The following is a 23,900-nucleotide window of genomic DNA, read 5'->3' as shown; positions in this document are numbered from 1 at the left end:
CTATTCAGGTGCTAGTGAGAACTCCTCCCCCTACTCTGAATGCATCGCCGGTCTATTAATTCCAGCCTTGACTCATTCAGGAAAGGAAGGACACACATCAACCCCATCTGGTGGCTGTCTGAGAGAATGCACATCCCCAAACCCTGTCATTCAAAAGCCAGACAGTCAATCCACAAAGCAGCAGAGGCACACAGGATGGCTAAGCAAGAAAATACCCACTTTCTAACAGCGGTATTTCCAAACACACAATATAAAAACCATCTTTACTAAAAGATGCATTTTTATATTCTGAGTTCAGGCATACTAAACTCCATCTCTCCATCTTGTCCCAATGGGAAGTTATATTTATAAGATGTTATAAATAAACTCCCAATCTATACTATGGGACAGACAGCCTTTCAATAGTGGAAAATGAAGTTGCTAGTATTTCACTATCAGGACATGCCACACACATCAGGGCATGTCCTAACCATCACATACACTGCACCCTGCCCACAGGGGTACCATGGGCCTACCTTAGGGGTGACTCACATGTAAGAAAAGGGAAGGTTAGACCCTGGCTGGGGGGTGCACTTGCCAGGTCAACATGGCAGTACCAAACTGTACACAGACACTGAAGTGACAGGTCTGAGCTACATTTACAGACTGCTGATGTGGATGGCAGATTCAGTGCTGCAGCCTACTAGCAGCTTTTGATTGACAGGCCCTGGACACACACATTGCACTGTACTAGGAACTTACCAGTAAATCAAATTTGCCAATCATGGAGTCACCAATGCATAAATACAATTTACAGGGCGAGAGCATATGCTCTTCAGCACTGATCTGCAGTGGTATAGTGCTCAGAGTCATAAAACCAACTACAACAGGTTCCAAAATAGGAGGCCAAAAAGTAAAATGTCTGGGGATAAACCTGCTGGACAAGCCAGGTCTTACATCTGCCATGGCATCAGGTGATGCAAAACATTGATAAATATGCCCCCAAGTGTTCCACAGATTGGATGACCCTTTCCATTGGTAATATTCAGAGGAGAAGCCGAAAAAAATTAGAAATTAGAAGAGCTTATTTAAAAATAACAGAGACATTTCAGACAGCAAATAACCTCTTGATAATATCGATTGAGGAATCAAAATATATAAAATAAAAAAATAAAAAAATAATTCCAACCAATTAAATTAACATAAATTCTAAACCGACTGACCTTCAAAACTGATACAGTATATAACTTAGAAAAGTGTTGTTTGCTAGATCAATGAATGTAAAAGAGTTACAAGCCAAAATGAGACATGAACTAAGAAGGAGAGCTAGACAACTCCCATTAAAGTCTGGAAGGAAGTGTGCCTATTGTGGGAGGAGAATCTTAAAAAATATGGTGTAAGTCTCTACAGAGGATAATGTGAGCCTTCACTCTCCCTGAATACCTTCCAAGAATCAGCTGCAGAACCTCCACCAGAAAACGCATTGCCAGAACAACAGAACTGAGCAGGCAGAAGAAAGGCCAATTCATGAGGAAGTTGGATTTTCAACTTAAAACGGCCAAAGATCAGCTGTTTCTGGAATAAATAGAAATAGCTTGTTCAACAAGGAAGCCATAAAAGCAACTGAGATAACTGACTTGTGGTACCCTGCACTCATCGCTCATAGTGGTAACAACAGTGTTGAAAATAGTCCACATGTCATGTAAGCAGTTATTTAATTAATAGTGATTTAGTCAACTGGTGACAGACCTTGAATGGGGGTTTTCTATGTACCACAAAAAAGAAGTTATGAGGAACATTGAGAACCAGTGATCACAAAAAGGTAACTTTTGTATGGCTAAATAGTTTTTTTTATACTGCACATTCCAGAAATGTCAAATAACCTCTGCTCTTGAAGGTAGCTTTGACCATAGATAAGTACATGAAGAAACCCAGGGACTGTTCCAAGCAAACTCTCCAGACCTGGTAATAGTGGCTTTATGCAGGGTCAGACTGGGACAAAGAATAGGCCTGGGCACCAAAATAAAAGTGGCCTCATTAGGGAATTAGAAAGCTAAAAAAGTGGCATGTGTTTGCAAATTGGGACAGTTTTTAACTTTTAAAGACACCCTCTACAAGTGTTTTCAAAGGTATGGAAGATTGCAATGATTGGAGCTTGTTGCAGACAATGGGCCCGATTAGGGTCGCGGTGAATCCGCATCCTCCGGGCCGGCGGAAGCCACCGCCGGTCCGGAGGATGCGGATTCACCGCTGCGGACACAGAAAAGACCCCCCACCAGATTAGGATGGCTGGGGGGGGCCATGTTTCCGTCGGCCGCTTTTCCGCCGCAGTCGCCTTCCGACCACGGCGGAAAAGCTCTAATATGGCGGCGGTGTCTATCAGACACCGCCAGCCATATTAGGATGCCGGCGGAGACATGCTTTTCCACGGCGGGTTTTCCGCCGTAGAAAAGCATGTGGTGTTTTGAGTATGGGGGCCCGTTGCAGGCCCCCAGGTGTGTTAGGGGTGGGGGGTGCACATGGGGGTACCTGCCGCTTTGTGCATGCAAATGCACTGCTTGCATTTTTAACATTGCGGCGGGTGCTGCTTTAAGCAGCACCCGCCGCAATGTTAAACATACAGGATGTGACCGCCTGGGTGGCGGTCACATCCTAATTTGCACGGAGGGACCGCCGCTGCCCCTGCGGACGGTCCCTCCTCCTCTGGGGTGGCGGACGGACGGAGGTCCGTCCGTCATCCTAATAGGGCCTAATGTTTGGGAAATCATCAGTAAAATTCGGCCCGGCATACCATAAAGCAGGTCAACAAACAGCAAAACAACTGGACTGGCCAACACAATAAGCTGTGAGACCAGCCAGTTGGGCACTGCTCTGATTACCCTATAGAATGACAAAACACACACATGGATCTGCTTGTACCCAAGACAAAGCCCGGCTTACAACAGTGGAGTTATATCCCTTTTTCCTTGAAAACCGAGACTTGCACATTTGAGTATCCCGTACAGGCTCAACATTACATTTTTATTCACTGACTCTGTGAAATCCATTGTTCTTGTTTGCATGAAAGTATTTACCTTTTTCTCTCGATGCAGTGTACAATCACCTTCACCCTTGCACTTACGAAGCATCCTACATGAATATTAATTTATGGATTTACTTTGTACATCTACTTTAAACTGTTTGAATATACCAAAAGATGGTAACCAGACCCATGTGTGTTTTGTCATTCTATGCTTCAATGTGTAAGAGATTCATACAGATTGTGCACAGATTCATAAATGCGCCTTGAGACTCCGGTGAACTGTGCGCTATACAAGAAACTATGAATGACTATGACTATGACCATGTACAGCTATTGAACATATGTAGATAGAATACCTATTTTGCTCCAGCAGAACCAAATGTCTTTTTACACTAACCAAAAAACTCAGGTTCTGAGGAATACAGGGTTATCCATTGTAGCTTAATTACTGCCCTATGGGCCAGTCCGGCCCTGGCTGTATGCTGATTTGAAGTCACTGAATGGCTGAGTTATGGGTAGAACGGTTTTGTATTGATAGAACGGTTTTATATATGATAGTTTGTACAATCTGGTTACAACAGAACATATCGAAAGTGATTTGGTATCAGATAATATAAGACAATATGAGAATAAAAAGTCTACTGACCATACAGAGCTTTGCAAAATGACTCACACAGGGTAAAGGAACAGGTATCACTGGAAGATCAGTCCAGAATCAGTGCAGCCAAAGTGGAGGTGGGAGCAAAGAAAACATTTTCCACAGCTGTTTCTACAGGTCCGCAGAACTGGAAAAAAGGAGAAGGGTATCAGCCCACTCTAAAGAGAATGGAGAGTGGGGACATCGGACAACCATGCACTAAAAAGGCCTCACTAACATGATGCTCCATTTGCCTCAGAAGGTATCCATCAGAATTTGTGCTGCTTCTGCTTCACCCAGAGCTGGAAAGGGCTGCATACTTCTTCTAAAACCTGCCAGGTTGCCTTATGGCTGTCAGTGGTGGGGTCCAACCATGTAAACCAGTCCAACTCATGGGAAATGCGGAGTGCCTGCTCTCATCAAGGTGATAGTGTTGGGCTGATAGCTATTGTGCTTCCCCTGCTTACCTGATGAGCTGTGGAAAGACACAACTTAATGGACAACCGGCAGTGAAAGAGAAGCTGTAGTAATTGCCGCAGCTGGACGGTGGCACCTATGTCTTTATGGAGTGGCTGGGACCTTGTGGCTGTGGGAAGTGTCACCTCCACCTCACCCCTAGTTGTGTATGTCACTAATGGGAGCACTGGCTATTCTGTTCTCGAACATCAGATTCTCATCTTTGTCAGAGTGGATTCCTGAGTGTGACTGGCTCAGCCCCAGACTCTGTCTTCTTATTGATGCTGAGACCTGGGTCACTAATAATGCAGTATAGTGAGGGATCACATGCCACAGGCTTGTATGCACCAGGATCCAACCTTTATCCTGACTAGGCCCAAAATTAAGGGTCCGTCTCTACATTTGAGTGCTACTTGGGAATGCTGTTTCAGTTTCTGCAAATAGACTGTCATTGTTAGTGTGCTGTAATTGTAATGTGTCCAACAGTGGATTCGTGGAGGCACTGCCTTTGCACTATTGCACTTTGAGGATTTCAATCCATCACACTGCCTCCCTTTTCTGAACCCTACTCTCGACTTGTAACTTCTTTTGGGTCTACAATTACTATGCGTGGATGCTCTCTGCTGCACCCACCCTTCTGTCTGTCACTGTAGGGGAGATGTAATCTCCCTGCTCTGTCTCTACCAGGACTACACACATAACAGGTACTGCCAAAAATCGGGCAAAGTAATGAAAAACAGACCACATTTCTTGTGAAGAAAAATCCTTGACCAGAACAGCTGACCAGGAACCTACAATGTAGAGTGGCATGGGGGAGAAGATTGAGGTAGATATGGAAGATTTTGATCCCAAAACCCTTTTCTTTGGTATAGTACAGAGACTGCAACTCATTCACTGGAAAATGTGTGCTCTTACAATCTGTTTAAACCACATGGAGTAACACTCGGATAAATAAGCCACACCTGCTGACATCACTGTCTTCATAAAGTGGAAGACAAAGCTTCCATCAAAAAGTGAATGTTGCTTAAGATCAAGACAGTTTTAGAGGTTATCAAGACAAAGAAGGAAGACTTGGGGGCCTAGTCATGCTTTAGGAGGTTGATTATCCTGGGTATACCTGAGTCAAGACTCATCCAGGCAAAATTGACTCTTTGATCGAAACTCTGTTAAATGGTCTTTCAGAAAAAACACTGTTCTTCACAATATTTATCACCAACTTGGCGCACAGCTCCCTTGCACCAAGGCCAGGCCTAGAAACCACTCCGCACCCCATCATCTCCTATTCATTAATACATAATAGAATAGTCACAGCCTCTGCAGAGGAAGATATTGGGAGGTTATTGATTATCTTGATTTCATTCATTTTCATTATTCCCCTCTATCTACCTATAGCTCCCCATGGATGGGTGCCACTCAAAGAGCTGGTGGGTGGGAATAACTGATATTTAGGCAATATATCTGGCAAATATTGATGGTAGGCATGATAGCTGGCATTGTTCTACCCCTGCATTAAATACACTCTTATTCTTATATTTCCATGTGAACATATTTACTGATATTACCTGCTGTTCAGTATTTTAGGGAGCTAAGGATGAGTATCTTATTGACAAGTGGGGATATTGTTGTGGGTGCAGACGACTAGATGTTTACACCTTTATACTTTGTTGGATATGTGACACCTTTTTGGCTGGTGGACTTGACCATTGAGAATATTTGGATCTGGGACATTGGCTGAACAGAATACCCTTATGGAATCGGATGGATGATAAACTAGACACTCAACTTTGACTAATCATCAGGAGTATCTAGGGTCTCAACTTTGCTCAGAATACAAGTATTAGCCTAGTTAACCCCTTCGATGCTAGTGACGGAACCCAGCCGTCATGAGCCACGGGTGGCCTGTGCGCATGATGGCTGGGTTCCGTCACAACACCGACGCTCTTCATGAACATATGTGGATCCAACTATGACTTTACCTTATAATCCTCTCATGCACATGGTGTAGTGATCCTGATACATATGTGAGTCACTTTTTGCCATGTACATGCCATTACTGTTGACATGGGTTATTAACCTCTTAAGTACTCCCTTCGACCGTTTGCCGTCGCAAGCACTACCTGGCTGGTGCTGCGAACGTACCGCACTGGCGTGGAACGTTTGAAGCAGCTATGAGGTTATTTTACAGTCAATTGAACTATAAGTGGGTTTGTAGTCACGTTTGTGATGTAGTCGCCCTGTCTCCTGTTGTTCCTGGGCCTTGGTGATCTTCTTCCAGGTGTAGAAGTCATTCTTCCTGAGCATCACACTCTTCCTGGTGTTCCTGAGGAGGGTCTGGCCTCCTGCCTCTCCCTTGTTGGTGTCGGGGTCGGCCTTGGTGTTGATCGGTAGTGGTGCGGTTCCCATTCCTCCTCCTGACCTGGTCGGCCTCCTTTTCTCCTCTTTCTCTTCCTTCTCTTTTTCCCTTTGTCCTGCAGCCTCTGCAATCTGACCTTGTTCCATTCCTCCAGCTTGTCATCATCGCTGCTACCGCCACTGTCTTCTGGCTCCACATTGAAATTGTCACCTGTACCTACATACTCTTATATGGGGGGAAATGTCAATACCATGTTAGACGTGGAAATAGACAGGTCGAAACTTTGTGCCCCAACCACAGACATCCACTTCAAAACCATCTCACTAGATATGGAGCACCTTACTTTATTTATTGAGCACTATCATCTTCCCAATGTCATGGCCTGCACTTACCTTTCCATACACAACATGTATGTAATCATGTGTGTAAGTGGTATTTGGATAGCGCAAACTGAGACAAAAGGCAGCAGAGCAATGTACATGGTCAGAAACAAAGATACAGTCAACAAGTGATTTGCTTGGTTTTGGTAGCATAAATAGATTTTGACAGCATTTGGATGTAGTGTTCTTTAAAGAGGTGTGCAATGCTCCTGAACTTTGATACAGTAAATTTAATTCTCCGGGGAGCTAAACAACGATAACACAATCCAATTGAGAATATGGTGAAGTTTTATTGTTAAAATATAACAGAAACATCAAGATATGGATTTGATAAAAGGCATTCTGAAGACGCTGAATGAATTTGGAGCTTGTGCAATTAGAAATAATAATTATTATTTTTGAAGTAATTGTTAAATGTTATAATGTTTTTATAATATTTTTTAAGAGCTAGATAAAAGTGAGAAATGTTTTAATACTCGGGTATTAATTGTAATATTGAATCTACTATATTTATTTTTTATTTTTTAAATGATAATTAATATGCATTATCTTTGAACAATACAAAAATATTTTTAATTTGTGATAACATATTTCAGCTGCGCGATGTAAGGCTTGTAGACGATAAGGGTGTGTTGTGTTCTAATACACAAGTACTAATTTAAACATTGGTTTGAATGTATTTATATTTGAATTTGTATGTGATATTTAATAATAATTATTTATAAAGTATACATAAAAGTAAAGCGAAAAAAATGTGACATCAAGTATAGATTCCAAATATTGCAACAATGTGGAATTTAACTACAAATTAATAAATGAATGTTGATATTTAAAAATATTTAAAAATTCACCAATTAATTTATACATTTTCATTATTTATAAAGGAGAATGTTCATAAATAACTTACAAATATTTCATTAACTAAACATGCATTAACATTGTAAAATAGTTTACACAATATTACAAAAATATGTATTATAAATTTTATTATAGCATTTATTTAAATTTTAACACTGAGGAATTATTGCCTGACTTTGAAGGTGTTTTTTGATCAATGCAGTTGAAATAGTCAATCTTGTTTTTATTTTTATGAAATGTCTAATAAAATATACAGTGCATTCGGATTGGAAAGTAAGCCAATATTATTCCAATGCTTTTTTACATGTTGCTTGTTTTTAAACATTCCATGTACTATTCTGCAGAGGAGAGACATTGCTGTTAGGTTTTATCAAAATGTTGTACCTGTGTTAAAGAGCATTTATGTGCTGTAAATTTCATGTTAATTCACACAGTGTTAATTTTTTTTTTAGTTTCAGATGTCGGTGCTCCAAAAGATGTATTTCTATTTTCATGAGTATTTCTGTCAAAATATAGTAAATACATCATTTGGATTGCTTTTTTAGATTTCATAATACATTTCCTTTGTTTGAGGGTTTATTTATATCCTTACTTTGACGAGGTGGCAGTATTTTAGAGTTTCTTTTTGCTGTGAGTAGTAGAGTACTGTGGTCAGAAGCGTGGCTATCATATGGCTCTACACAAAATGTCAGATGGCTTATTGTATAGTATTTTTTAGGGTAAACTATATTTTTACCTAAACAGTGATTCAGGGTCGTATTTTGTTTTACATTTAATTCTCTGACCAAATGTGTATTTATTGTGATAGTTTATTTTTCAAGTGTAAAGTCACCTTCTTGTATGAGGTCACTGCTGCCATTCTTGTTGAGAAAAATGAGTTTGAACTCAAATGGATTGTAAATAAACCTATTTATAAATTTAAAAAGAATATTGTGTTATTTTGATGAAAATAACATAAAAACCCATTAAAACGTAAAAAAGCATTGTAAAGACTTGTGTAGTAAATATCATGTATTCCTGTGTTTTTTGCATGGTAATGCTATTCATGACAAATATGTGTGGTAAACTTCCACACTATAAAGGTTTGCATAGAAAATTCATACCACCCCTTGGGTCGATGGGTCTATTGTATATTCATCCAGCTGCCTAGTTGAGGGTTGACAACCTCTTGAGCCCTACAGCAATTGGAAGAGGAATATGCTAAGGTTATCTTTTCACTCATTTGCTTTTTGTGAGAGATGTTGAGCCTCTAGTATGCACATTTTGAGAGTTCCTTTTACATGAAATGTTAATGTAAGATGGATTTGTCGAGCCCTACTTATCACCCGTAAGGGTATCCAGGCGCTGGGGACTAAGATTTCATAGGATGAGAATTCAGACATAAGGGACTTTAATTTCAGAGGAAGAGAATTCTCCTCTCAATGCCAACAACATCTTATTGTATTTTTTTCAACCTAGTGTTAATCTTTCCTCAATAATGCAGGAGATCATTCGGCTCAGCAACCACTCTGGGCTGAGTGTCAACTGAAAGAAATCTGTCATCTTTACATTACAACAGACACTGCCAAAGTGACAATTGACTTTCCCCTTCAATGCTGCACTCAGCGGAGCTGCGTTAGGGGCAGCAGGGCAGTGACTTTCTCCTGGCAATCAATGCAAATTGGCTAGAAAGAACCCCCCCACATTCTAAAGCTCATGAGGCATAACAGACTATAACAATCTGTTTGCGAAATCGCAGATACCTTCTTGAAATTAATTTAGGTACACAATAGCCTTTATTTATTTTCCACCACTTTTCTGTAAATTGCAGATTTTGTTAAAAATACGTCAGTAAGGTGGGGATTTGTGCACCCCGTCCTGAAGAAGGAGTTCCCACTCCGAAACATGTTGACGCACACATGAGGTGATGTACATTGTAATACATAAGAACCTCGCAAACACACCTTTTTTAACAGTGCCAGCCTGGAGGATCATTAAAGATTTTTTTAGTTTACCTCACTATCCAGGCACTTTTTAACCATCACTTTGTATCACTATAAACCTCACCAATCACTCAATATTGCACACACCCCTACACACACCTCACATAGTCTGAGAAAAAGTGCTTCAGCGCAGACGTAGGTCGTAGCACGCCGCCTCCCGTAGAGGGGTGCGAAGACCCCGATGATGAAGCATGACACCAAGGGGCCTGTCGGTGTGTGATGGGTATTTTAAGAACACCTCGTGCTCCCCACCACTGTAGGGACCACGCTTACCCAACAGTGGATTCCTTTTGTTTATATATACTTGACTAGGGAGAACGAATCCACAGTTTCTCTCCCCTTTTAGTTGTTTTTCTCTTCTATAAGTTAAACTACTGTGAGCAAAGGGGAGTAATGGGTCACCACTTTTCAATTCATTATGATGCAGTCCAAACGCACCTTGCCATGGGATCTATGACAGAATATCGAAAGTCAGAATATCGAGATACAAAAATATCGCAACAAAAATATCGATGTCAACAATATCGACATCCAACAAGGTAAGTACAAAAAAATCGGAAAAAAATATAGATGTCAAAAATATCGTTCTTAGAAAAATCTCGTTTTTTAAAATTAAAAACAATATGTAAATTAATTAAAAATACTTAAAAATATAATAAATATTGTTAAACATATTTTATATTATTTAAAATTAATAAGTAATACACATAATTCAATAAAAAATATATTTAAAAAATGCATATAATAGAAAATATATATACTTAATAATCAGTTTTAATAACTATTGTAGTAACTTATAAATAATTAAAAATATTATGCATTACAAATTCAACTATAAACATAAAATAATAACATAAATCAAAATTTAATAATTATACAAAACAAATTAAAAAAAATGATTTACTTTTAATATTTTTAAAATTAATTATATACTACATTAAGTAAAGCAAAACAAAAAATATTAAATAACAGAGGAAATAAAATACTATTCCAACTCCCAAAAAAAACAGTAAGGAAAATGTTGGATAGCGTAGGGGTAAAAAGTACTATTTCCACTCCAGAGAGTGCAACAGTAGGGAAAACATTGGATAGCGTAGGGGTAAAAATTACTATTCCCACTCCAGAGAGTACAACAGTAGGGAAAGCGTAGGGGTAAAAATTACTATTTCCACTCCAGAGAATGCAACAGTAGGGAAAGTGTTTGATAGCGTAGAAGTAAAAATAACTATTCCCACTCCAGAGAGTGCAACAGTAGGGAAAGCGTTGGATAGCGTAGAAGTAAAAATTACTATTCCCACTCCAGAGAGTGCAACAGTAGGGAAAGCGTTAGATAGCGTAGGGGTAAAAATTACTATTCCCACTCCAGAGAGTGCAACAGTAGGGAAAATGTTGGATAGTGTAGGGGTCAAAATTACTATTCCCACTCCAGAGTGCAACAGTAGGGAAAACGTTGGATAGCGTAGGGGTAAAAATTACTATTCCAACTCCAGAGAGTGCAAAAGTAGGGAAAGTGTTGGATAGCGTAGAAGTAAAAATTACTATTCCAACTCCAGAGAGTGCAACAGTAGGGAAAGTGTTGGATAGCGTAGGGGTAAAAAATACTATTCCCACTCCAGAGAGTGCAACAGTAGGGAAAGCGCTGGATAGCGGGAGGGTAAAAATTACTATTCCAACTCCAGAGAGTGCAATAGTAGAGAAAGCGTTGGATAGCGTAGGGGTAAAAATTAGTATTCAAACTCCAGAGAATGCAACAGTAGGGATAGCATTGGATAGCGTAGGGTAAAGATTACTATTCCAACTCCAGAGAGTGCAACAGTAGGGAAAGTGTTGGAAAGCGTAGGCGTAAAAATTACTATTCCAACTTCAGAGAATGCAACAGTAGGGAACGCATTGGATAGCGTAGGGGTAAAAATTACTATTCCAACTCCAGAGAGTGCAACAGTAGGGAAAATGTTGGATAGCGTAGGGGTAAAAATTACTATTCCAACTTCAGAGAGTGCAACAGTAGGGAAAGTGTTGGATAGCATAGGAGTAAAAATTACTATTCCAACTCCAGAGAGTGCAACAGTAGGGAAAGTGTTGGATAGCGTAGGGGTAAAAATTACTATTCCAACTCCAGAGAGTGCAACAGTAGGGAAAGTGTTGGATAGCGTAGGGGTAAAAATTACTATTCCAACTCCAGAGAGTGCAACAGTAGGGAAAGTGTTGAATAGCGTAGACATTAAAAATAACATACTTATAAATAAATTTGTATTTTAAAATATTAAAAATATTATTTATTAAATAAATCTAAACTATTTAAAAATACCAATAAATAAGTATTTAAAAAATAATTACCAATTAATAATTAATATCAAATAAATTATTTACCAATACACAAATATAAATTAAATAACTACTTAATTACACATCAATTACTTTACACACTATTCCCCTATGAGCACTCAACAAACACCAATAATAAAATAATACAATTGACATAATTATCAAATAATAAATGAATACAAAATAATTACTAATTAATAAATATTAATTACCAATTAATTATTAATTAACAATAATATAATTACCAAAAACCATTAATAAAAACAGTATTACTTAATTACATTTAAATTACTTCCCACCCTATTCCCCTATAAACCCATAACCAGCTACAGAACATAATTATCAATTAATCAATTAATTAAAATAAATTACTAATTAATAAAAAATAATTTCCTATTAATTAATTATTAATTTATAATTCCTAATAAATTACTCATTTACTTCGCACCCTAATCCCCTGTAAACCCATAACCCGCTACAGAACATAATTATCAATAATCAATTAATTAAAATAAATTACTAATTAATAAAAATTTATTACCTATTAATTAATAATTAATTTAGTTTAGTTTAGGGCTAAAAGAGGTACCCTTGACCAATGTCTATATCTCCACATGCTAATCAGTAAATATACCCAGGCCAAGGAGGGCCTGTTATATATGGCCTTCATGGACCTTTCATCGGCCTTCGACCTGGTCAATCGAGCGAAGCTGTGGTCCATTTTATTTAACTTAGAGATAGACCCGTCGTTAGTAAATTTTTTGGCTGTCCTCCACCAAGGACTTTTAGCTTCTATTAGAGTCAATAAGGAGGGGGGATGCACCAGCTTTTTTAGGTACAAACGAGGTGTCAGGCAGGGCTGCATCTTGGCGCCCCTCCTGTTCACCTTATACATAAACTCACTGGAAAAATTCTTGGAGGGGGCTACATTAAATGTACAGCGAGTAGGGGACTCTGCAGTACCAGTACTTCTTTACGCGATTGACGTGGTGCTATTGGCCCACACTGGACTGGGGCTGCAGAGACTCCTGGATGCATTTGGGGAATTTATGCGTACTTTAGACCTTCAGGTAAATAACAAAAAATCGCATGTCATGGTCGTGGGTAAACGACCAAAGGCCCTTAAAATAAAACGCTTTACCTGCAATGGGGCGGAGGTATCCAGGGTTCCTGTATTCACATACCTGGGCGTCATTTTTTACGAAAGGGGCACCTGGGGACCCCAACTAAAAGCTAAAGGCAATGCTGTTACTAGATCAACTTCAGCCCTACTGGGCTTTGCAAAACGTTTGGGGTCACGTCCCATTGAAGCTATGTTAACAGTGTATAAATCCAAATGTTTGTCTATAGCATTGTATGGTGCCTCATTGTGGGTTTTTTTACCCCAAGGTAAATTGCAGATTACAGAGAACAGATTTCTCAGATTCCTATTAGCGGTCCCCCAATCCACCCCAGTATTTTTGGTGCACTCTGAGCTAGGACTCGGTTACATCACCGATCAGTTACACTTGGCCCCACTGATCTGCTGGGCCAGAACCTGGCTTAACACTGAGATTAAACTGAACCACACCATTTTAAAAGATTGTATGGCATTAGATATGGCAAACAAAATTCCTTGGCTAGTATATATTAAAGACACTCTGTGTAAATTGGGACGGCCAGTATTATATGCATCACCAAATTTGTTGCAGAAGGGTGGTGTAAACTGGATTAAGGACAACTTTCTGGGATTAGCCGTGCAAAATGGGAGGCAGTGAAGGTGTTAAAACCATGTGTCAGGGCGAATTATATGCTTCAGACCACTCCACTTATCGAACCCTATCTAAAGATCGTTACTCTCCCGTTCCATCGTCACCTTCTTGTCAGATTTAGATTCAATATTATCCAGTTCTCCCTGGGTCATTTTCCAGTATGGGGAAAATCAGATCTGTCCATTCCCTGCAGCTGTGATAACTTTTCTGATTAATCCTTAATGCACTTCATCATGTTCTGTGACCATTATGCTGTTATCAGAAAACAGTTTCTGGTACCACTGCTGAGAGAGGCGGGTTTTACACAAGTGCGGCCTGCACTCATGTATTTACAACTGTTGGGAGCACCCAGGTAATATTTGGGGTTGCCTGCTTCTTGGTTGCAGCTATGCGTATTAAGGCCAAAAGATTGATGGTGAACGTCTCTGAGGTGTGATTCTATTTTAGCTATTATTTTATTCTCCTGTGTATGGTGTTATTTATCCATTTTTAATGTACATTTATGATGATGAATTGGTTCAAACTGTTTTTAATTTTGGAACAATGTATTGTAATTGCTTTTATTATTTTAATTAATCGAATAAAGTATGACATGACATGACATGAATAATTAATTTATAATTCCTAATAAATTAATAATTAATGTACTATAATTAAATTACTTCCCACAATATTCCCCTGTAAACCCATACCCCGCTACAGAACATATTTATCAATTAATTAAAATAAATTAATAATTAATAAAAATAATTACCTATTAATTACTAATTAATTTATAATTCCTAATAAATTACTAATTAATTTACTATAATTGAATTACTTCCCACCCTATTCCCCTGTAAACCCATAATACACTACAGAACATAATTATCAATTAATCGATTAATGAAAATAAATTACTGATTAATAAAGATGAATTACCTATTAATTAATAATTAATTTATAATTCTAATAAATTACTAATTAATTTACTATAATTAAATTACTTCCCACCCTATTCCCCTATAAACCCACAACCCGCTACGGTACTAAAATACAAAATGTACTTAAATTACATTAAAAAAAATACATATTAATAACATAATAATATACATAAAAATCATACAAAAATCGATATTAGTAACATCAATATTACTAACATAGATATTAGTAACATCGATATTAATAACATAGATATTAGTAACATCGATATTACTTACATAGATATTAACAAAATCGATGTTACTTACCTTCGATATTACTTACCTTTGATATTACTACTTCGATATTATTGTACTTCGATATTAACAATTCGATATTTTGACTGCCTACCCTTGCCATTTACTGATTTCTTCCGTACCCAACATCTTACATACCTTTTGATAGAAAACTACACAGGCTCCCTTTTGCCATTACAAAAAATTGAAGATCCTTCCCAAGTCTAGTGGGGTAAGGCATGCAGTACCAATAAGGGGCTGGCCGAAGAAAAGAGAACCTTAAAGGGAAAGTGTTCTTTGATGCATACTTCCTGCGTGAGGGAACAAAATTGTGTGTAAAGGAGGGAGGTGAGTATGCGGTGTTAGATTTTTTGTGTATGGAGGTAAGAGTGCAGCTGCGGCACGTGAGGGTAAGAGCGGTGGAACTAGGTGTGGGGGAGGATTTCAACAGACGACGACGAGAGAAAACGAAATAAATAATTTTACCTTGTCGCTGTCTGTCAAAATCCCCCCCACCCCCATCCGGCTCCACTACTCCTACCTGCAGGGACTGCAGCAGTAAGAGTGGTGTTTGCATTAAAGTCATCATGAATGAGAACATGGAGTAACTGGGAATGCCCTGGTGCATGTGAAGCATGTGTGAGTACATGGACAAGTAAAACCTAAAAAACATTGGTTTCAATGGTACCTGGTCATCACCATATCTAGAAGCAACTCGCCAATGACGTAAGAAAAATAGTGGTGTGGTTCAGGAAAATGACCTGTCTTATTTGACAGCGTCTGTGTCGCTTTCGTCTGTATCTAATTAATGGAATATCATGCCCATGTTTGCAGTGTGGCCACCAAACAGTCTGCAGCAAAAAGGGTAAGCTGATGGTAATTCTGTACTGTTTCTCTTGTGTCGGACTGGAGCTGAGCTGTGGGCATGCTATCTTGCTGTTGTGGGTTGGCTCACATGTAGATGCTTTTGATTGCAGTATAGGGCTGTATGTGATTGTCTGCATGTGTGTTCTGACTGCTGGGTGCGTTGTCGGTTAGTGTTCACCAAGTTAAAGTTTTCAAGTGCAAGTTTAGAGTTCTATAATGGAGCTTGGAAGAGTGATGTCAAGCAAGACCTCGAGTGAAATGCCTGAGATGTGTAATATGTTCCTATAGAATTGCTGTCTATTCATGGCTGTAGATGCCAGTGTTAGCATAGAGCAGGAGACGGCAGCTTGCGGATGCATGTGGGGAGCACTTCATATATTTCCCCGGGAGCTGCATTGCACTGCAGAACATGACATTTTAAAGACTGACTTTGAGAGCTGGAGTGAATATAAACACATAAAGGCAGCTGTATATAAATACAAGCAGCTGTATTTACATACAGCTGCCTGGCATGCCCACCACGGTTTGGCAGATTGCTTTGGAATAGTTTAAGTGAAAGTTGAGCTAATAGACCAATGTCGTTTCTACAGTTTTTTGGCCCAAAAAGGGCAGCCTGCAATTTTGGGCAGATCGAGTGGTTCAGCCGCTGGCTGGACATGCAGACGCATTGGCATTGTTGCTTGGATTGCGCAGTGCTTGAGTTCTTTTTAAAGAGGGCATGTACAGCTATTGGGTGGTGAAAATATTGTGTTTTCAATGGGTATTATGGGATTTACTTGTCCATAGGCCAGGTGTGACTGTCTCTGGAGCTCTGGTTTATCTCACAGGTGAGGCTCAGGGGTTAGGCAGTCTAGGTTGTCCGAGGTGCCTGTGTCTTTGTTCATTGTGTCCCCCACGTGGATTGCATAAGGTATTGCAGCTCATGTATTACAGTTAAGGTGATGAAGGGGGGCTAGACACAGGTTGATGGCTTTGTTCCTGTAGCACACTACAGCAAAGAAGGTGCGCGCTGTGGACTGGAGGACAGTTCATGCAGATTACACCCTAATCAGAAGTGACTGAGGCATGGTGGAGGACGAGTTTGTTGTACGTCTGATCATTTGCTAGAGCATTTTCCAGCTACCAGGCTGCAACTGATGAGTGTGTCAGATAGACGAGAAGCTGCACTGCCAGAAAAATCCATCTTCAGGAAGCAACCGTGACAATTCAGTAAGGGGTGGGCAGGAGGTCTGGACAGCGAGGTATTGCTTGCAAACAGAATGGCTGGTCCCAGCCCAGTGTCCCACTTTGTGGTTCATTTCGCACAGCAACATTACAGCATGATTCTCAGGGGGATATTCACAAGGAAGTGGCGGAGAGAGGCGTTAGCCTTCTAGGCTTAACGCCTCTCTCCGCCACTTCAGAAACGCAAGACTGCACCATATTCACAAGGAGATGGTGCAGCCTTGCGTTTCCCCCTGCGATGGAGCTAAGTTCAACAACTTAGCGCCAACACAGGCACCAGAGTGCAAGGGTGTCTGTGTGCAGGGGGGATTGTATATGTGTAGGAATATGTCCCTTCCTGAACATAAACAATCCTACATGCAATTCTCTCACTTTCATATGTGCTGCATAAGCTTTATGCAGCACACATGAAAGTGACAGAATGCTATTTTAAAAAATAGGTTTGTTTATGTACAGGAAGGGACATCTTCCTGTACATACACAAACCATGGCAATTTGCTTTTTCCATATGTACAAGGCAGCACACATGGAAAAAGCAAAACCGATGAGAAATAAAGCATTTCTACTTGTTTCGCCTGTTTAAGACCAGGATGTTCCTGGTCTTAATTTTGGCACTGCCTCCTATTTGCGCTGCCCTTGTGAATAGGGGGCAGCGTCAATGGATGTTGCGTGGAATGCCAACCGCAACACCCACTAAAAGCCCCTTTCACGCTAAATAAACGTGAAAGGGTGCCTTATTCACAAGGCAGCGTTAAGCCACGTTAAGTGGCTTCACACTGCCTTGTGAATAAGGCGAGGCCCATATCTCCATCACAACGTCACTGAAAGTGGCGTTGTGGTGGTGATAGGGGCTTGTGAATATGCCCCTCAATTTCCCTGTGCTCTTCTAGTGTTAAATACGAGCACTGAAATAGTGCTAATCAGTGGCGGCTCCTCGAGGGAGTGCTGCGGGGCGGTGAGGCAGGGAGAGGCAGAGTAGGGGTTGTAAACTCCAGCATACGGCCGAACGGAGGTAAGTACATAAATAAATAAATAAAAAGAATTACATTGTGCAAGCTGCAATGCCCCGCCCTGCCTCACCACTCGCAGCTCTCCCTCGAGGAGCCGCTACTGATGCTAATATTTGAAAGTTGTCATGAGGATAGAGATTTTTATGCTTGTACGTGAAAGACAGGTACCTGGACACTCCTCGATATGAAGCTGACACGTGCTATGATTGGTGCATGGATTGTACTCGTATTTTTCACACAAATGTGCTTTTTTTCAAATGCTTGCCTTAGTTATTAAAGCCTTTTCTAAACCTGTTTAACAGTGTACTTTGTGGACTGCTTTGCCATCTGCTGGGCATTTATATACAATCATTGTATATTTATGTGGGTTTCATAAGTGCAAACATCTTCCAAGGGGTATTAGAGATCCTTAGACCTCTTTTAATGGTAATAATGATATTCTACTTCCAAGAGGAAACGTGCCCTTTTAACTATGAAATAGCAAATTCCTGACTAGGCATATCAACACCTTCATGGGCTGACCCGTGGCTGTCTCCTTATATATTCACATAGAAGTTTGGGATGATTTCCAGTCCTAACTGAAAGTCTTTTCTGAAGGTGATGGCTAGAACATCCCTCCATTCTGTTGGTGAGCTCGTTGTTTTCCACACAAGGGGTCGAAGGGCAGTCAAGAAATCTAGTTACATATTGTTAGAGCCTAGTCCGAGCCAATCTATTGATATCTCTGTAACCTTATTTCTTTTGCGTAAGAAAGTTTTCTTGTGTATTTTTGTTGTTCACCTTTAAACACCTATGCACTTTGATCACTGTGTTGTTTGCACTATTAGCCACAATTGTACAGTTAGGGCCTTATTATGATGTCGAGCAAACTCACGTCTGCCCGACACCATTGCTGAATAAGAACCGACCAACCTCTGGTCGGTATTCCTGACTGCAGCATTACAATGCAACCACACATCCTATTTCTCTATGGGAGCTTGTGCTGCAGCTGTAAACTGGCCGTAGCAAAAGCTCCCATAAAGAAAGGGAGAATCTGTTCATCCCTGCACCGCGTGGCAGGCACCTGTGCCTGCCACACGGTACAGGGATCAGCAGGGGAGCACCATAGGTGCCCCCTCAGCACCAAACCAGAGGCCACAAGGAGAAGGGTCTACTGCTAGGGGCAGCCACATTCTGACAGGCTTTCCATGTCAGAAAGCCTGACATGGAAAGCGCGTCGGAAACCAACATCGTAATCCCGACAGCAGAAATGACGTTCCATAGGGATAACGGTGAGGCCTCTGATTGACCAACGGGCTCCTTGAGCCATTCGGAATCCAGCCGGAATGACCGGCCGGTTTCACTTTCAACCACCTGCATAGTTATGCGTCGGTCAAAAGTGAAACCCACGCTGTGATTTGGAAAGTCTCATTGTAATGAGCCCTTAGGGGCTGATTACGATGCTGCCCATAAAAGCCTTTAGGGCTGCATTGTAATGTGCTGGTCGGTTTCCTTTCCAACCTCCGCATTTTGATGGAGGCGATCGGAAAGGAAACTCGTGGGTCATTCCAGCTGGGTTCCGACAGGCTCAAAGAGCCCGTCCGCCAGTCAGAATGCGGCCTGTGATCTCAAGGGCTGCTATTTCTGCCTTGAGATTACAATGTACGCTCCCCGACATGGTTTCCATGCCAGTCTGTCCGACATGAAAACCATGTCGCAAAGCATGTTAGGGGGCCCCAGCAGGGCCCCCTTTGCTGCATGGCCTCCCATTGGAGGCCGAGGGGGCAGCAATTGAGCCCCCCTGTTAATCCCTACACCTTGTGGCAGGCTCCTTGAGGGGCCTGCCATGGGGTGCTGGGATAACCGGCACCTCCCATTTCACTGTGGGAGCATGCATTACAACCCGTTTACGATGGTAATGCATGGTCCCATAGTGAAATATAGGAATGCGACCAAATAATGTTTGGTCGCATCCTAATGGGGAGGTCAGGACCGCTGACCGGGTGTCGGTCAGTTCCATGAATGAGTCAGTGTCGGGCAGAAGTGATTCCTCCCGACATCGTAATGAGCCCCTTCATTTTTAATCATTTTTCAGTAAATGCATTTTTGAATTACCATCCAACCCCTTCTCCCTTTCAGCATTTTGACTAGTTTTTGACAGCTTTATTGCTTTTGATAGATCATTTTTTCCTACTGGAACTAGAATATTCTTATTAAATATATCCAAAGGGAATTCCGTATTTTTGTTTAGCTTGAAATAAAGTGCACTGTAATAGCTTCTCGTATGATCAGGTAAGAACATTCAATTGGAAATGCTTCGAATACACAATTCGGAATGAAAGTATGAAAGTAAAGTAGAAAAGCCTGCAATTGTATTGCTATTAGAGGTAGCCATGCCTAAGACTAGAAGGGGGGCTGGAAATTTAGTAAATAAGTGCAGAAGCATTATTCATGCCGGTCATTATCTCGTGTCTTCTATGTTCAATGAAGGCTGTTGGAAACATTTTCCAACAATTTCTGGAATATGGGCTCATTTACTGTTAAATCTATGGGTAATTTCCAGAAATGGTTATAATTCTAAACTGGAAAAAGTCCAGTTACAAATGGCCTTTCTTAGTATTTGGCAGATGCATGACTTTGACCAAAATGTTGGTTCAACATAGATAATCTGTACTGTCCTGGATCCTTTACCCCTTCTCCTTCGGAGCCTATAGGCACCTTTTATTTTATTATCTATTGTTCTTTGTGTCCATTTTTATAGTGCCTTGACCTACATCAAGGGTCACACTCCTGTATTATCTAAGGCCTAACTAATCTTCCGAGTATTCTGATGGAACATTTTATAATACTAAAAATGCTTTATGTGCTTTTGTAAATGTTTTTATTAACTGTAGGATAAATTATCTATATATCTACATAGTATTTGGCAGATGCAGGACTTTGACCAAAAAGTGTCCACCCTATTTAAAGAGTGCAAGGTCACATACAGCCTGATTCATCAAGCTTTTTTGCGCTCGCAAAGGGCCAGATTCTGAGTATCTGGCCCTTTGCGAGAGCGATTTTTGCATTTGGGATTCAGCATCCCAAATGTAAAAATCGCTAATTGCGATCTCGCAATTTTGTGAGGAATTACATTTAAGGAATCTCTATTTGAGATTCCTTAAATGCAATTCATCATCCTATTTTTTTTGCGAATTCGCAATTTCTAGGCGCAATTTACAGCGAGGTCAGACCTCGTGGTAAATTGCGAAAACTCAGAAAAATGCATTTAAATGCATTTTTCTGAGTTGCATGTTACACACACACATGTCCTTTGGACATGTGTGTGTGCAACACATGTGTAAATTTCATTTGAGGGGTGCTACAGGGTGTCCTGTGGACACCCCTGGCACCCTTCAAATCGCTATCTTATTTGCGATTAGCAAATTGCTAATCGCAAATAAGGAATACTCCCCATTCATTCCTATGGGCCTTTTGGCCCATAGGAATGAATGGGGAGTTATTCCTTATTTGCGGTTAGCAATTAGCTAATCGCAAATAAGGAATTGTAAGGAATCGCATTTTTTTTGCATATTCCTACATGAATCCCGTTTTGCGAGTCCTTAATAGCGATTCGCTATGAATCGCTATTAGGGCCTCGCAAAACGGGAGCATGATGAATCAGGCGGTATGAACTCTAAATGAGGTGAACAGAATCTGCTATTTATGGACAAATGTTCTGATCCTCCAAAATCTAAATAAGGTCCTGTGCTACCAGACATTTATACTGCTCAACATCATTGATGGGAGCGCTTGATATCCCACATAATACCATACAGAAAAAACTCTGAGTACAAATTCAGAAATAAAATAAAATTGTCAAGGAAGGATACAGAGAGAGTCCAAATTCTGCTCAAGAGGCAACAGCGGGACAAGGTGGAACTGGGGCTGAGAACACATTTTCATCTTTGCTCTCTGGATTTCATATTCCAATGACCCAGACAGAAAGATAGCATAATACATGTTTGTTGTTGGAAGGGATGGCGTATAGATAAGCCCTCATTTTTGTTGGGCTCTAAATACTGACCAGAATTCATATGTGTAAAACCAGCCCACTAAGAGTATAGTCATGGGATCTAAATAGGTGAAAAGGAGTCTTTGCTCCTCATTATTCAAATAATTTCCATGTATCACTTGCCCTGTGGATCGTGAAGCCATTCTCTAACATGCTAAAAGACATGCTGTTTGTCAGATGGAGGGAGGGGGGTGGGAATGGGCAGGCAATCTATATTTAAATGACAGATTCATCTCATTTGCACAAGCTCAGGAGCTGTTTGTGGTGGGACCGGGACACTTGTTAACATGCTCGATTCGCCCATCAGCCGTGGGATCTGGACCAGATTCCCTGACAACCCTAAAAACATGCATTAGAGTTTCAACTGCTAGAGTTCGCAGGTAGTAGGTAATTAATAACCCTGTTGCATGTGGCCTTAGTGACTGTTAGGGGTGGCCATATGAGCCCACCAAAGACCAATGGAGTGCTGATTGTCCAGATGAGCTAACCACATTGGCATGGAAAGCAGCATGCAAGCAGGTCAATCAGGTGTCCCTCATGCCAGATTTAAGTTAATCCAGTTCTATTTTTGCATGAAAAATTCCCTAAGATATGCTCTGCAAGCCCCAATGCCTGTACTAAATGTGGGATGACTTTGGCAGACTTCTTACATATGACATGGTTCTGCCAGCTGATTGTGATGTTGTGTATCGATTTACATTCCGTATGAATTTCCCGATTCATGCCCTTACGTAGGTACATTTCACATTGCCCTTATATAGGCATAGAAATCCAGTCCTTATTTAGGCATAATCCATGCTATCCAAATACAGGCATGGCTTCTTACATCCATTCATCTACATCACAACGAGTTCCTGGAAAACCAGACTCTTAAGCCTTTAGGACTTCCCCTTGCTTGGATATTGATATTTATAATGCATGAACATCTATTCCTTAGGGGTTCATTCATGACATTCATATGCCCGACTTCTACGTCAATACTGGTATTCCAAAACACCTTCAAGGTATAAATATACCGTCACTTGCTATGGCAAGGCACGGTTCGGTGCGGTTCGGCTACCTACTTGCATGAGGCGGCTCACCACAGCAAGTCCCGAAGGAAGTCATCTCTCCAACTGACACACTGACCAGATGCTGTCATCCTCCTTGCCGAGAATCCAGCTCCAGTGTTTCTGACTCCCCTTGCGGGGTGTTAGAGAATCGAGTCCGGGGAAAGAGATACCAACCTCTCACATTCTAAGGTGTGGAGCTGATTAGAGCCTAGAGAAACCTTTGGCAATTCTTGGCAACACTAAACAAAACTAGTCTATAGCTAAAACAGCACCTACTTCTTCCCTCGTACTAGACTTAGGTTAGACTGGGGTAGGACTATTTTAGAAGCACCAGTTGAGTAATTTAGCCCGTGTTATTTATGTATGTATTTTTATATGTCATAGCAACAGACCATGCTATTACAGTATTATTTTATATTACTGTTTACGCTGTACCCATTATAATTAGCATTATGTCTTACGATTGTAGCAGTTCATATCTCTTGCATGAGAAAGAAGACTGTTCAATAAACCCCTTTTTATTGAAAAAAACCTGTCTCTTTATTTCTAAGTTACTCTGTAGAAACGAAGCATGCAAGATTGACTGAGTGAAATGGTTATCTATTGTTTCCACGACAATGAAGATATTGTTCCGACTCTAAGGGAAACAAAGTTGTCATGTTTATGCGGTTGTCAGAAACTAATCGCTTCTTGTTCATTTGAAAAAGTTTCTAGTGACCTCTGAGTTAGCTGGCACACACAAGTAATTAAGTTTAATGTACTCGATAGAGACATA

General features: G+C 40.5%; 1 protein-coding gene across 1 annotated transcript in view; it reads left to right on the top strand.

The window, feature by feature from the left end:
• ME1 (malic enzyme 1) overlaps nucleotides 1–23,900 on the top strand; it is a 1,313,190-nt gene that overhangs the window by 1,135,052 nt on the left and 154,238 nt on the right. The gene's annotated exons all lie outside the window — the stretch shown is intronic.

Source organism: Lissotriton vulgaris, chromosome 6 (assembly GCF_964263255.1).
Source record: "Lissotriton vulgaris chromosome 6, aLisVul1.2, whole genome shotgun sequence".
Classification (NCBI taxonomy): domain Eukaryota; kingdom Metazoa; phylum Chordata; class Amphibia; order Caudata; family Salamandridae; genus Lissotriton; species Lissotriton vulgaris.
This window is presented reverse-complemented; position numbering and strand designations above follow the sequence as displayed.